Source organism: Mytilus edulis, unplaced genomic scaffold, assembly GCF_963676685.1.
Source record: "Mytilus edulis unplaced genomic scaffold, xbMytEdul2.2 SCAFFOLD_372, whole genome shotgun sequence".
NCBI lineage: Eukaryota > Metazoa > Mollusca > Bivalvia > Mytilida > Mytilidae > Mytilus > Mytilus edulis.
The window spans coordinates 1-15,002 of record NW_027268938.1 but is presented as its reverse complement, the minus strand read 5'-3'; positions in this window follow the sequence as shown (position 1 = coordinate 15,002).

Here is a 15,002-nt window from a genome sequence, read left to right as displayed (position 1 = left end):
ACATGTTGTCCAAGGTGAGTGTTTTTAGATTTATTAGTTAAAACATGTTAAATAACAAAGAAGTTATCTCTAAAAAAATAATATAGGTTACATATGTTACCAGAACACAAACAATAATAAGATGTTTACACTTTTCAATCATGGTTAAGTAATTGTATCCCTAATGCTTTGTGCTGTGATTTACGATATTAAATAGTTTTGAAAATATAGATATTTTATCTTTCTGGGGAGATTTTTTATGCGGAATTTATGGTAATGTATTTCGGAGAACAAAATGATAAGAATCAACCATTACCTCCTGTGATGTAAACATTTATCTATATTAAAAAAAAACTTCATTCCAAATCTCCTTACTAAAATATATGTATAATACACACATGTATTAGATAAAAAAAATCTTAGATTATACACCTGCATTAAACTGTTATAAGACATAGACACTAACGTAAATAATCAAGATATGCTAGCTTGGTTATTATAACCTTTTCTTTAAAAATGTTTAATTTCTTTATAGTTTAATTCAATCAGATATCTGCATGTTACTGGCCTCCTCTTTCAATACACATTAATAACATGACGAATTCTATTTAAATGTTAAACCCGTCTCTTGAGATACAATTTAATTGAATTCAGTTTTTGAAATAACATTTATAATAAAAATGGTTTCGTTTACACAAACACAGGCATGACTTCAGGACTAGTGTTAAGATAAAGCTTCAATAGAATAATGATAGAATCTCGTCCGACTTACCACATATATATATTTTATAATAATCCACAATCATTTTTTAATAAATAACACTTCAAAAATTCTAAACGGAGAAATAAACAATGATGTTGAAAAAATGTGATTAAACTGAGCATATTACTATTTACTAAACCCATACGACGTCAACCTTTCCATTGAGAGTTGTACTTTAGAATGTTCGTTCGAATCGTTGAAATTATACATCTTCATTCATAATCACTGGAATTAAACTGATAACCGTAACTGGAATTACGACTATCCCAATATGGCGACGGCAGATATGTTTAATTTTTTCAGTCGTTTTTCTCAAATGTAGCACGTTTTGGCAAAAGTTACTCAGCTGCAAGGTATTTCTATACCATAACATCATACTTGAATCGTAACGGTGTACTGGCTTTTTATCTAAGCGCTTTGAAAATTGCCGTGGAATAAATCGGGGTGGTCATTGTAACTCTAAGGCATTTTTCTTGTTTGAAAATAGTAATTAATTGTATTTATTGGTGGCCTTCTGCTGTTGTCTGCTCTATGGTCGGCTTTTTGTCCCTTTGACACATTCCCCATTTCCTTTCTCAATATTATCTTCTCATTTTTTAATACCATAATTACGATTATCTTTTTTTCCGAGTTATGATTATCATCTCGATTTTTTGAACGGTAATTTTCAAAGCGCTTAGACAATGCCAGTTCACCAGAACGATTCAAATAAGATGTAATTGTATAGAAAAATCTTGCAGCTGAGTAACTATTTACAACAACGTGCTACATTTGAGAAGAAATACTGTAAATATTTTACCTATATCTGCCGTCGCCATATTGGGATAGTCGTGAATCCAATAACGGTTATCAATTTAATACCAGTGATAACGTTAATTTATGACGTAGATGTCAATACTTTAATTAGAAAAATATAAGCAAATTTTCAGTAATTACTTTGGATCACATGTATAGATTATAACTTTATTTAAAAAATCTTGAACCGAACTAAAGCTCTGAGTAAGATTTAGTTTACGGAAACCAACAAACCAACAACATTCTTCTTTTTATGTTAAAGTATTATTTTTAGAAATAGTGAAGGTTATTTTTGATTTTCAATACACATTATTTCGAAAATACTTGTTTACTATCATTTGTCTGTTTGTCTTTTTACTTTTAGCCATAGCTTTGTCAATTTATTTTGTATCTACGAGTTTGACTCTCCCTCTGGTATCTTTCGTCGCACTTTCAGATTCATGCATTACGTTTTACTTTAAAATAAAACTTTGTATTATAGGAAAACTGCAGGTGCACGTAAACAAAACCTACTACGTGGAAGAATATGGCAATCATGTTAACCTTGAGTGTACTATTATACCTGATAAAAAATTCCAAACTGTACATGTATTTTGGACAAAGAATTTTAGTGGAGGCATAATGGAACAGAACAAGCCAGTTGAAAATCCTTCATTTGATATTACATTTGCTACATTTGAAGATAGCGGCCAATATACTTGCTCTGCCAAAGATTATCAGTCTACTGTTCATAGTCAACCAATCAATCTTACAGTAATTGGAGGTAAGTATTTTCATATTAGAAAATATAGCATAACCAAACTATTCTCATTATCAATGTATGATATTAAGTAACATTGTTTCATATTCATTATTAAAGTAATTTTTAACAATCAAATTGAAACTCACTAGAAATCGAGAATGAAATATTGTTATTGAATAGAAATATACGATTATTTTAAATCTGGAAGTTATACCTGCTGCAATTTGTTCAAACGACATATGTGAATATATATTACCCTTTTGACGACCTAAACTCAGAAATAGATATAATGACAAGAAGAATACAAGGAGTTTTCATGTTACGTGTACTCAAATGGCATGCACTGTTGGTTATTCATCGTACTACCTTCAAAATTTAAAAGTCTACAGACAAATTAAATATAAGAGAAACATAAAAAAGGATACCAAGTTCGGAATATGACAGTTGTAATCAAATATATATAGTTCGTTTCTATGTATGTTGCATTAGTATTTCTTTTATTTTCACTTAAGTGTTTCTGTTCTTCCGTTGTTTCCCTCTAATAGAATCTGTGTTTCCCGCGTTGTTAATTTGTATTCCGAATTTTTTTTTTTTTTTTAAATCCTTTTAATACTGTTAAACAGAGGAATACTTACATTACTATTTTTTTTTTAATTTACCGAACTACAGTGAAAATTCATGAGAAGGAAGCACATAAAAACCGACAAAAATAAAAGCTAGCAATCAAAGGTGAAAAAGTCAGAAACTATATTTGTATGTTAAAGTAAAGATAATTTATCACCCAGTTCATTTATAAGATTCTAGTTTAAACACACTAAACGTACACAAATTATTTGAATTGTTGAATTTAGAAGACATACCGATATAGCTAGATACTACAATTAATTATTTAATAATTAACACAATTCTGTATTTATTTAATAGTCTAAAAATTGTTATAAAATACATTGTATACCATGATTACAAACCTGATCATAAACTATATCAATTTGTTTAGAAATTTAACTGTGACGTCACATTTGTGGCGTCGATTTAGTCGCGACAAACAAAGCGTTGTCCTATTGTGTTATTTTTAGGTGCTGACCTTGCTTGTTTTACATATTCGTTTTTATTTAGTGGTTATTCAGCACTTCGGTGTTGACATGATTTTCAATTATATTGTCATATAAATTTTCTGTTTGTAAAAGTATGGATTATTTTAGATAAAAGGATTGATTCATCCCAGGCATAGTCAACCTTAACCGTATTTAGAATTATGGATAATCAATGCTTTTTAACTGTGCACTTGTTTGGCTTTCTAGCTATTTTGATCTAAGCGTCCCTTATGAGTCTTATGCAGACGAAACGCACCGCACGTCGAGTGTATTAAATTATAAGCCTGGTACCTAGGACAACTATTATTATATAGTTCTGAAATGTAATGTTGTCATTTAAATAGTATATTTAACATTGCCATAAAAGCACGAAGTTTGGAAAGCAACCAAGTACAAGTAAAATCACAGAAACAACTGAACTACGACGAAAATTTAAAATAAAAAATCCCTAATCAAATGGCAAAATCAAAAGCCCAAAACACATCAAACGAATGAAAAACAACTGTGATATGACTGACTTGGTACAGACAATCCACCATTGTTTTTCTTAAAATGTCCTCAGCCAAGTCAGGAAAATGGCAGTTCTTATCTTATAGTTCGTTTCTGAGTGTGTTGCATTGTCTTTTGTTTCTTGTTGCACTTCAGTATTTTGTTGTTTCGTATTTTGTCCCTCTTATAGTTGATGTGTGTCCACACTAGCTGCATCATCACAAAAAAACAAAATACAGATGATTATGTTGTATATACTAGAACAATAAGTCAATATAGTTTTAGAAATTTGTTCGTGTATGATTTTTGACATAATCCCTTCGTAAATTTTACGGACACCAGCATGGGTTGGTTGATATCGAATATGTTCCTTATGTCGTAACAGCAATCCGTTCCCTTTTCACAAATGTGACATACTGAAACTGTCTATCGGATTTTTAATAACATGAGCAACACGACGGTTGCCACATCTTAAGCAGGATCAGCTTATTCTTCCATAGCACCTGACCTGGTTTTTTGATGGGGTTCGTGTTGTTTAGTCTTTATTTCTATCTGTTGAGTCTTGTGACTTGTGTGTATTATTTGTCTGTTTGTCTCTTTCTTTTTTAGATATGGCGTTGTCAGTTTATTTTCGATCTATAAGTTTGAATGTTCCTCTTGTATCTATTGCCCCTCTTGTATAATACTAACTTATTTGTTAATAAATATAACGTATGTACATGCATGCTGATGAAAAAACATTTTTTTAAATTTTGTCAGATATTCCCAGCTTAACAGTTAAATCGAAATATTACAATGTGCAACACGGACAAAATGTTACTCTCGAATGTAGCATTACCGCAGTTCCGCATGTCACAAATGTTTACTGGCAGAAGCAAACAGATGATTCAACAATAAATATTACATCTATTGATCAAAGAGTGTATGGCGTATCGCACTCTGTACCTTCTTTGACTTTGATAAATACGCATACAGCTGATTCAGGATTGTATACATGTTATGCAGACAATCTTCTTGGATCTGGTCATAGCCAAAATACAAATTTGTCAGTATTTGGAAGTAAGTATCTTAAATTTTTAAATGAGGATTAGATCTACCATAGATACAATGTTTATAACTTGCTGAGGGTTAAAGTAAATCCGTATATTGTGGAAGTAAAAATCCTTGGTTGAAAAATGGGGGTGACCGTTGAATTTTGAGAAATTGATTTATGTTACACATATTTTTAGATATCGACATGTTCAAAAGCATATTATCATAATGATTATGATAGTCAATGATAATGCTTCTACTGGCCTCTTTTACTATTCTGATTTGGGTGTATCATTTGAGTTTTGTGTAGCTATAGAAGAGCGTCTTGCGTACAAAATTTTGATCCTGGTATTTATGAGTAAATTCATCTGTATGTAACATATGTAAATATATCATTTGTTATAGTTATCAAAATATGTATATATCCTTAGTTGTATGAAAAAAATCCGTAAAATGTTGTCAATCAGATGTCGAATAATTATACAGGGTTTACAGCATATTTTTTTACTTCGTTTTATCCTGCAATCGACCTTTCTACTATATTAATACAGGTTAACAGATAAACTATCAAAACAAGAATGTGTCCATAGTACACTCATGCCACTCTCGCATTATTGGACCATGCAATTGGGGTCAAAACTCTCATTTGGAATTCAAATTAGAAAGATCATATCATAGGGAACATGTGTACTAAGTTTCAAGTTGATGTGACTTTAACTTCATCAAAAACTACCTTGACCAAAAACCTTGATCAAAACTTTAACCTGAACTTTGCACTATCATTTTCTATGTTCAGTGGACTATGTAATTGGGGTCAAAACTTTAATTTAGAATTAAAATTAGAAAGATCATATCATGGGAAACATGTGTACAAAGTTTCAATTTGATTGGACTTCAACTTCATCAAAAACTACCTTGACCAAAAACATTAACCTGAAGCGGGACGAACAAACGGACGGACGAACAGACGGACGAACGGACCCACAGACCAGAAAACATAATGCACCTCTACTATCGTAGTTGGGGCATAAAAAACACAAGCGTATTAACTGCATACAAAGATATTCGGTTACGACAAATAGCTTACATAGATCATAAGAAGATGTGATATGAGTGTCAATGAGACAACTCTCCATCCAAGTCACATTTAAAAACTAGAGGCTCTCAAGAGCCTGTGTCGCTCACCTTGGTCTATGTGCATATTAAACAATGGACACAGATAAATTCATGACATAATTGTGTTTTGGTGATGGTGATGTGTTTGTAGATCTAACTTTACTGAACATTCTTGTTGCTACAATTATCTCTATCTATAATGAACTTGGCCCAGTAATTACAGTGGAAAATATTTTCTAAAAATCTACAAACATTTATGAAAAATGCTAAAAATTAACTATAAAGGGCAATAACTCCTTAAGGGGTCAATTGACTATTTTGTTCATGAAAAACTTATTTATAGATCTTGTTTTGCTGAACATTATTGCTGTTTACAGTTTATCACTATCTATAATAATATTCAAGATAATTACAAAAAACGGCAAAATTTCCTTAAAATTACCAATTCAGGGCAGTAAACCAACATCGGGTTGTCCGATCGATGTGAAAATATCAGGGCATATAGATCTTGACCTGATAGACAATTTAACCCTATCATATTTTCTATAAATGCTTCGGGTTTTGAGTTATAAGCCAAAAACTGCATTTTACCCCTATGTTCTTTTTTAGCCGTGGCAGTCATTTTGGTTGGATGGCCGGGTCACCGGACACATTTTTTTAAATTAGATACCCCAAAGATGATTGTGGCCAAGTTTTGATTAATTTGACCCAGTAGTTTTAGAGGAGAAGATTTTTGTAAAAGATTACTAAAATATTCGAAAAAATGGTTAAAAATTGACTATAAAGGGCAATAACTCCTAAAGGGGTCAACTGACCATTTCGATCGTGCTGACTTATTTGTAAATCTTACTATGCTGAACATTATTGCTGTTTACAGTTTATCTCTATAATAATATTCAAGATAATAACCAACCAGGTGCTCCGCAGGGCGCTGCTTTATTCGACCCCAGTGGTCGAAACCTGAACAGTTGGGGCAAATTTGGTCACAATATTCAAGCTTGATACTGTCTGAATTTTGATTGTGATCAAATTTTTGACATAATATAGGTTTTTGCCACAAAATTAATGTGGTTCAAGATCTAACACATCTATTGCACAATACTGTGCAATTGAATATTTCTTATTAAAACTTTTCAAAATTTGAAATTTGAAAAATGTTGAAAAAAAAATCCCTTAAAAAATGGCAAACTTAGATCCCCCTAATTTATTGAAACCCCCCCCCCCCTTGGAGAAATAACCCTTAAACTCAATCCCATGCTTTCCTTTGTAATATTGAACCTTGTAGTACGATTTCAGAGAGATCCATACACTTAAACACAAGTTATTGTCATGATTGTTTGGAAACTAGAAACATGCTTCTTTTTGGCCCTTTTTTTAGCCCTTAATTCTTACATATTTTGGGCAATTAACCCAAAACCTAATCCCAGCCTCCCCTTTGTTATATGGTACATTGTGGTACAATTTCAGAGAGATCCATGCAATTACACACAAGGTATTGTCTGGAAACTAGAAAAATGCTTGTTTTGGCCCCTTTTTGGCCCTTAATTCCTAAACTTTGGCACCATAACCCCTTAAATGAATCCAAACCTTCTACTTGTGATTTTAAACATTGCAGTATATTTTCAGAGCAATTGAAATACTGGTAAACAAGTTATTATCCTGAAACTAGAAAATTGCTTGTTTTGGCCCCTTTTGGGCCCCTAATTCCTAAACGGTTTGGACCATCATCCCCAAAATAAATCCCAATCTTCCTTTTGTGGTATTGAAATGTCATTAAGATCTATTCACTTAAACTAAATTTATTATCCGGAAATTAAAGTGTCTTCGGACGACGACGACGCAGACGACGCTGACGACGCAGACGACGCAGACGACACAGACGACGACATCATACCCTCATCTTTTTGGGGTCGTATAAAAACAGCAAAATTTCATTAAAATTACCAATTCAGGGGCAGCAACCCAACAACGGGTTGTCTGATTCATCTGACAATTTCAGGGCAGATAGATCTTGACCAGATAAACAATTAAACCGATGTCAGATTTGCTCTAAATGCTTTAGTTTGTGAGTTATAAGCCAAAAACTGTATTTTACCCCTACGTTCTATTTTAAGACATGGCGGCCATCTTGCTTGATTGGCAGGGTCACCGGACACATTTTTTAAACGATATACCCCAATGATGATTGTGGCCAAGTTTGGTTTAATTTGGCTCAGTAGTTTCAGAGAAGATTTTTGTAAAAGATTAATAAGATTTACGAAAAGTGGTTAAAATTTGACTATCAAGGGCAATAACTCCTAAAGGGGTCAACTGACCATTTCGTTCATGTTGACGTATTTGTAAATCTTACTTTGCTGAACATTATTGCTGTTTACAGTTTATCTCTATCTATAATAATATTTAAGATAATAACCAAAAACAGCAAAATTTCCTTAAAAATACCAATTGAGGGGAAGCAACCCAACAACAGATTGTCCGATTCATCTGAAAATTTCAGGACAGATAGATCTTGACTTGATTAACAGTTTTATCCCATGTCAGATTTGCTCTAAATGCTTTGGTTTTTGAGTTATAAGCCAAAAACTGCATTTTACCCCTATGTTCTATTTTTAGCCATGGCGGCCATCTAGGTTGGATGGCCGGGTCACGCCACACATTTTTTAAACTAGATATCTCAAAGATGATTGTGGCCAAGTTTGGATTAATTTTGGTCCAGTAGTTTCAGAGGAGAAGATTTTTGTAAAAGATTTCTAAGATTTACGAAAAATGGTTAAAAATTGACTATAAAGGGGTCAACTGATCATTTTGGTCATGTTGACTTATTTGTATATCTAACTTTGCTGAACATTATTGCTGTTTACAGTTTTTCTCTATTTATAATAATATTCAAGATAATAACCAAAAACAGCAAAAATTCCCTAAAATTCCCCAAAATTACCAATTCAGGGGCAACAACCCCAAAACGGGTTGTCGGATTCATCTGAAAATTTGAGAGCGGAAAGATCCTGACCTGATAAACAATTTTGCACAATATCAGATTTCCTCTAAATGCTTTGGTTTTTGAGTTATAAGCCAAAAACTGCATTTTACCCCTATGTTCTATTTTTAGCCATGGCGGCCATCTTGGTTGGTTGGCCGGGTCACGCCAAACATTTTTTAAACTAGATACCCCAATGATGATTGTGGCCAAGTTTGGTTTAATTTGGCCCAGTAGTTTCAGAGGAGAAGATTTTTGTAAAAGTTAACGACGACGGACGACGGACGACGGACACCAAGTGATAGGAAAAGCTCACTTGGCCCTTCGGGCCAGGTGAGCTAAAAAGTCAAACCTCAATTGTGTTACATCAAAAAATGACTCGAAACTCTACTCAAGGAAATAAAGTGTCATTTATCAAATAATTAAGTTTGACATGTTATACCTTTTATGTTGTCATTATCATTTTGACCACACATAAAGAGAGTAACACCAACACGTCTATTTGCGAAATTCTAATTTGTACATCAAAGTTAATAAATGTTCTGAACAAAACTATTTTCCTATTTCAACATTCTTGTAGTTTCAAAGGGTAAACTTTATGACAATTTTTTATGCAGGCGTTCCAGTTGTATCAGTAAAAGATATAACCGTCACCATTGGATATGGCCACGATGTAACTCTAGATTGCAGTATAATATCTGACCCACCGGATATCATCGTCTACTGGCAAAAGGAACATAATGGAACAACAACAAATTTAACATCGAACAATCCTGGCATTGGTGGTTCTGCCGCTAGAAAACCATCATTGACAATAAAAGAAGCAAAAGAATTCGATGCTGGAATTTATATTTGTTTTGCTTTAAATGCTGTAGGATTGGCTCGCAGTAATGAAATAAACCTGACTGTGGAAGGAGGTATGATTTATCAAATTTTCAATGTTTAGTTGTATGAACTGTTCAGAGGGTTTCATAATTTTGACTGCTTTGAACAATCCTTATTCTACATATTAACTTTTGGGATCTAGTCTCAGTTCCTTAACCGGTCAATTCATTTCCATCATTGTATTCATGTTATGTAAAAAAAAGTATTATCATTATTCGATAACGACGATCAAGCTATTGCCATGCGCGTTTGTATTGTTATTTTTTGATTACTGAAATGAATAAAGGCTTTATTATTCAACCTTGTAATGTTGACTATTTGACAAATATATTGTTGTCCTAGTAAATAAGGCAACTCATAGAATCGTTCTCTATGTAAATGACATTACGTTCACTGGTTGATAACGGAATGAGGTCTTGACAATTTACACTCACTCATCATAAACCCCACTTCACTAGCGATCATGGTTTTAGTGTAAACACATTTCATTTGTCTGCCCTTCACTTTGGTAAACCAAATTCCAAACTTAAAGACAAATTGAAAGACATTGTCATGTATGACAATACGGAAATGTAGTATCATTGTTTAGTGTTGTTGGAAGAAGTCATACTGGGTTCATTTAGAAATAAAAAGATGCCAACATACATAGAAAATATATTATTTTTATGATTTCACTATATTTTGTAAAATAACAAAACCTCTGATTTGAACAAAAAAACTATCCTGAAACTGATGTTATCAGGAAGTTTTATGCTTGTATGCAAAATATTTTGCTACGTTTAGATATGATGTTCTTTTAAATAGCAATCGTCATCACCATGGAAATCAACGCTTTATAACGAATTAAAAATAAAATATATCATTATTTTTTTAGATAAGAGATACAATATATACATTGAATGGACATTCGATACGTATACATTGAATGGACATTCGATACGTTTAATAACGGGGAGGGGCGGTAAAAGGTTGCTGTTGTGAATTTTTATTTTTTTTTTAATTTCCAACTGTGACATATAGGACATATTGGGTGGACGAGGCTTTGTATGACCCAAAAAAAAACATGATAAGACGACATTTGAATTTGTTTCATATGAAGATTATTAAAAAAAAACAAATATGACTTGAAATAAAACCTGTACCGTATGACCCTCAGTCTTAGTTATAATATATATCTGAACTTGAAATAAATTATAATAAGGATGAGTTAAGAACAAATTTTACAAATAATCAAATTATTCGACCTTTACAATTGCTTACTTTGCCTTTCTAAGTATCAACATTCCATAAATCCATATCCTGCTATATGTTGAATATACCACGAGTGTTTTATATCCCATTTTTTAGAATGCATATCTAATTTTACTACTTCACTGATGTTTTAAATTACAGACATCAAATTTCCAATAGTACAAATACATTCGGATAAAAACCATACTGGTCAAATATGGAGGTTCTCTCACACTTGCTTCTTACATTAGATCCTTAAGGGAATATCCTATCAGGGAAATATATTGGCAGTACTCAAACAATGGAATTATAACAAGACTTGATTCTAAGACTAATGGAAGACACATTGATAACTCATCTCTTACTATCATGCATATGACTACATCTGAATCTGGAGTATTTACCTGTTTTGCCAGAAATGATGTCGGGACGGTAAAAAGTAATTCAATTACTGTAGATGTGAATGGGGGTAAGTTAAGTTGTTTTAAGATTAAAGTTTGGTTACACTCTTAGCACGTTGAGAACGACACTGGTTTGACACACTATATAAAAAACCATACATAATCATAAATAAACATCGTGGGGCGCTGTCTTCCTGCGGATAGCGTTCCAGCGTACTAGCACTATAAAGTCCTGCAACTACGGTAGGCTAGCACAAAGCAGTCAACACTTTACATACACCCTTTGGTTTTTTATTTATTTTATTTTATTTTATTGTACTTCTCTTTTTTTTCAGTACATGCAAAACATCTCACTAATATTTTTTGCAAAACTCACATACACAAATTTAGGCTTATTTCGGTTTATACAAACTATTTGGCATTTAAATTCACATACACTATTTGGCATATCAAAATTATCCGCTCTTTACTTGGCTGATGGTGTACCAGGACAACGTTGCTGCAGTTCAGTGCTGTTTGCTTGGCCTCCTGTTCCTGCTTCTGGTGGCACCGTGTTTATTAATAATTAATTTTTATATTTTTTTTTTAATATTTATTTATTTATTTATTAAATGTTTGATTTAAACAAAATTATTTTTATACTATTTTATTATATATTTTTTTATATTCTTTTCATTTCTTTATTTATTTACTTATTCATCAATTCATTTATTCATTTATTTATTCAATTTGTTTGCTCTGTAAAATTTTATTAATTTTATTTTTCATTCTAAATTATGTAAAAATAAATTATTTAATGCCCAAAAAGGCGCAAGCCTGGGCCGACCGTGCAAGGGCTGTATTACCCGTCAAGGTCGTTAAAAAACTTCCATTTGTTGTATAAATAAACATAATGATATGATAATCGCTAAAATATGTGAACATATCAGGGTAAACTAAGATAAATTAGGTTAATGTGTCTGATAATTAAAATATAATGCTGGTTCCATTAACCCTTTCCCTTTCATGCATTTTAGACCTTTACTTATCGAAAATACATCATCGAAGTTTAAATGCATCCAGAATTTGCATCAATGGTCATACACATGCCATGTTGGGCTCAAATGAAAGATAATTGGTAAAATATTTCCAAAAATTAAGTTTGAAGATAATTCGTCATTTTTTGGTCACGTGGTATATTTCCAAAAGTCACGTGACCGTTGGAGAAAAAGTGAAAAAATACGAAATCCTTGGGCAAAAAGTCGTGCAGAGACATATTGGTGGGCTAATAGGGTCAGGTTTTGATGGAAACACAATGCCTCGAGTCTGTTAAAGTCATATAAGTTATCATAGTGGTATAAATAGACGCATAACGTGCTATAGGCCTTGAAATATCGATGTCCGTAACATCAAAATAATTGATTTTAGACGCTCTTTTTGTCCGATTTCAAACTTGGACCCTAGTTATTTTTCTAATTCGTTTTCAGTTAATCAGCAACCTCAACTTTGATTTTACAAGGGAAAATTCATTGAATTACCAATGCTAGCTTGATCTGGGACACCCTTGACCGAGCCCGATGGAACAAAGGGGGTAAAAAAAGGGGGGGGGCAATTTTGCACACACACATTCTTTTAAAAAAAATTTCGTAGGTTTCCTTTTTGAAATTGAAAGTAAAGTTAAGTTAAGTTACATTAATATAGGAAATTATTTTTCCAACTCCGGCAGTGAGATCCAACTCTCAATCTTAGCGCCTTGGGATAGATCAGCGTACCCCTGCGCCACTGGCATTGTAGTGAATTTATCAAAATTTAAGTACTTAAGTCTACTACTACGGAAGAAATTTAAAAAAAAAATAATATAAAGACTCTCATCAAGTTTGTTTTCTTTTTAGAATTAAGTGTTCAGATGATAATTTTTTGTTGCCAAATGCATGCTTTTTACGCAAATCTAGGAGGAATCCACTCTTTAAACTGTCATTTTTTCATTGAAATATACATGTTCCTTTATTCAAACAAAAGCTTTTTCAACTTAAGTATACCGCAACACTTACGAAACCATGTTTTGTTACATCTATTTCAACTTTGCAAAAAAAATTCAGAATATTTTAGCGGTTTTTGTCTCTTTTCTCATAATATCTTTTAGAAATGACGTCAGATTTTTAGCGTAATTCAAGTTTGTGATTGCGCTGCTACACTAAAAATTACATTTGCAACTAGTGTACAAGTTAGAACTATTAGTTTAATACTATTCTTCAAAAACTCAATACACAGTTATTGAAAAAAGACATAAATCCTCTTAAAAGAGCAGTTTTCTTTGCACTTCTTTTTGAGAATATCCCTCAAAATTCAAAGAAAAATAAATAGTTTTTACAGAAAAATTACACATCAGTAAGGGGCGACTTGTTTATTAACTAATAATGATAGAGGTTTGATGCACATTAAATCGCATTGCTGGTTATCTGAGGAATAATTTGAGCCCTCAACCACATCTGTACGCCAGAAAATGGCGATTACACAAGTCTAAATGTCACACAAAAATCTTGAAATTGGTTTCACCGGTAAGCTGTACCGGTGTGAAAGGGAGAGGGTTAAGATATCTTTTTGTCAAATTTTGACTTGAAAAACAACGTAACTTACACATAAATCAATATAGCAACATATGTTTCATGAAATAGAGGGCACTAATTTTTTATCCAGATTTTAGACTAGATTGTAGTCATTGAGTAAACAAAAACATGTTTTGCTTGTTATTCATTGGTCAGTTTAAGATTGAGCAACTACTAAATACTAATCTAGCGGTTTTTATACATTTGATTTTTTAACCTCAACTTTATATTTGAATAACAAGAAAATCTTAATATTTTGAAGGTCTACCAACTGTACAAGTCAAACACAATACTTATGAATCAGTTTATGGTGACGAGGTTATTCTTGGTTGTTACATATTGTCTGACCCTTTACTCAGCAATGTGTATTGGACAAAAGAGGAAAATGGCATTCAAACAATAATAAATCAACGATCTGTTGGTTATCAAGGATTGACTCCTGAACTTCCGTCACTAATTATAACTTATGCTACAATATACGACAATGGAAATTATACATGTCAAGGAACTAATGCAGTTGGAACTAGCAGCAGTGAACAAATATTTCTTCAAGTAATAGGTGGTAGGTACGATTTTTGGAATTTTAACATAAAGTTATCACTTAACTAATTTGGAAATAATAATGACAAATAAATAAACATGACATCTCCTTACATATATGTACATGTACGAACTGTGAAGTAAAGGGTTTAAGGGGAAAGTTCATACCTCCATTAAATTTAAAACATCCAAATGTAAAAACGTACTAGGCATGCTTAAATATTGTATTAGTAATGTGCTGTCTAAGCTGTCAATTTTTATTCAAATGGTAGAAAATATGCTTGTCTAATTTAAAACTGTAATAAAAATATACCTTTTTCTGAAGATGTATAATTCAACAATGTATACTGCTTGTATTATGAACGATGTTGTAA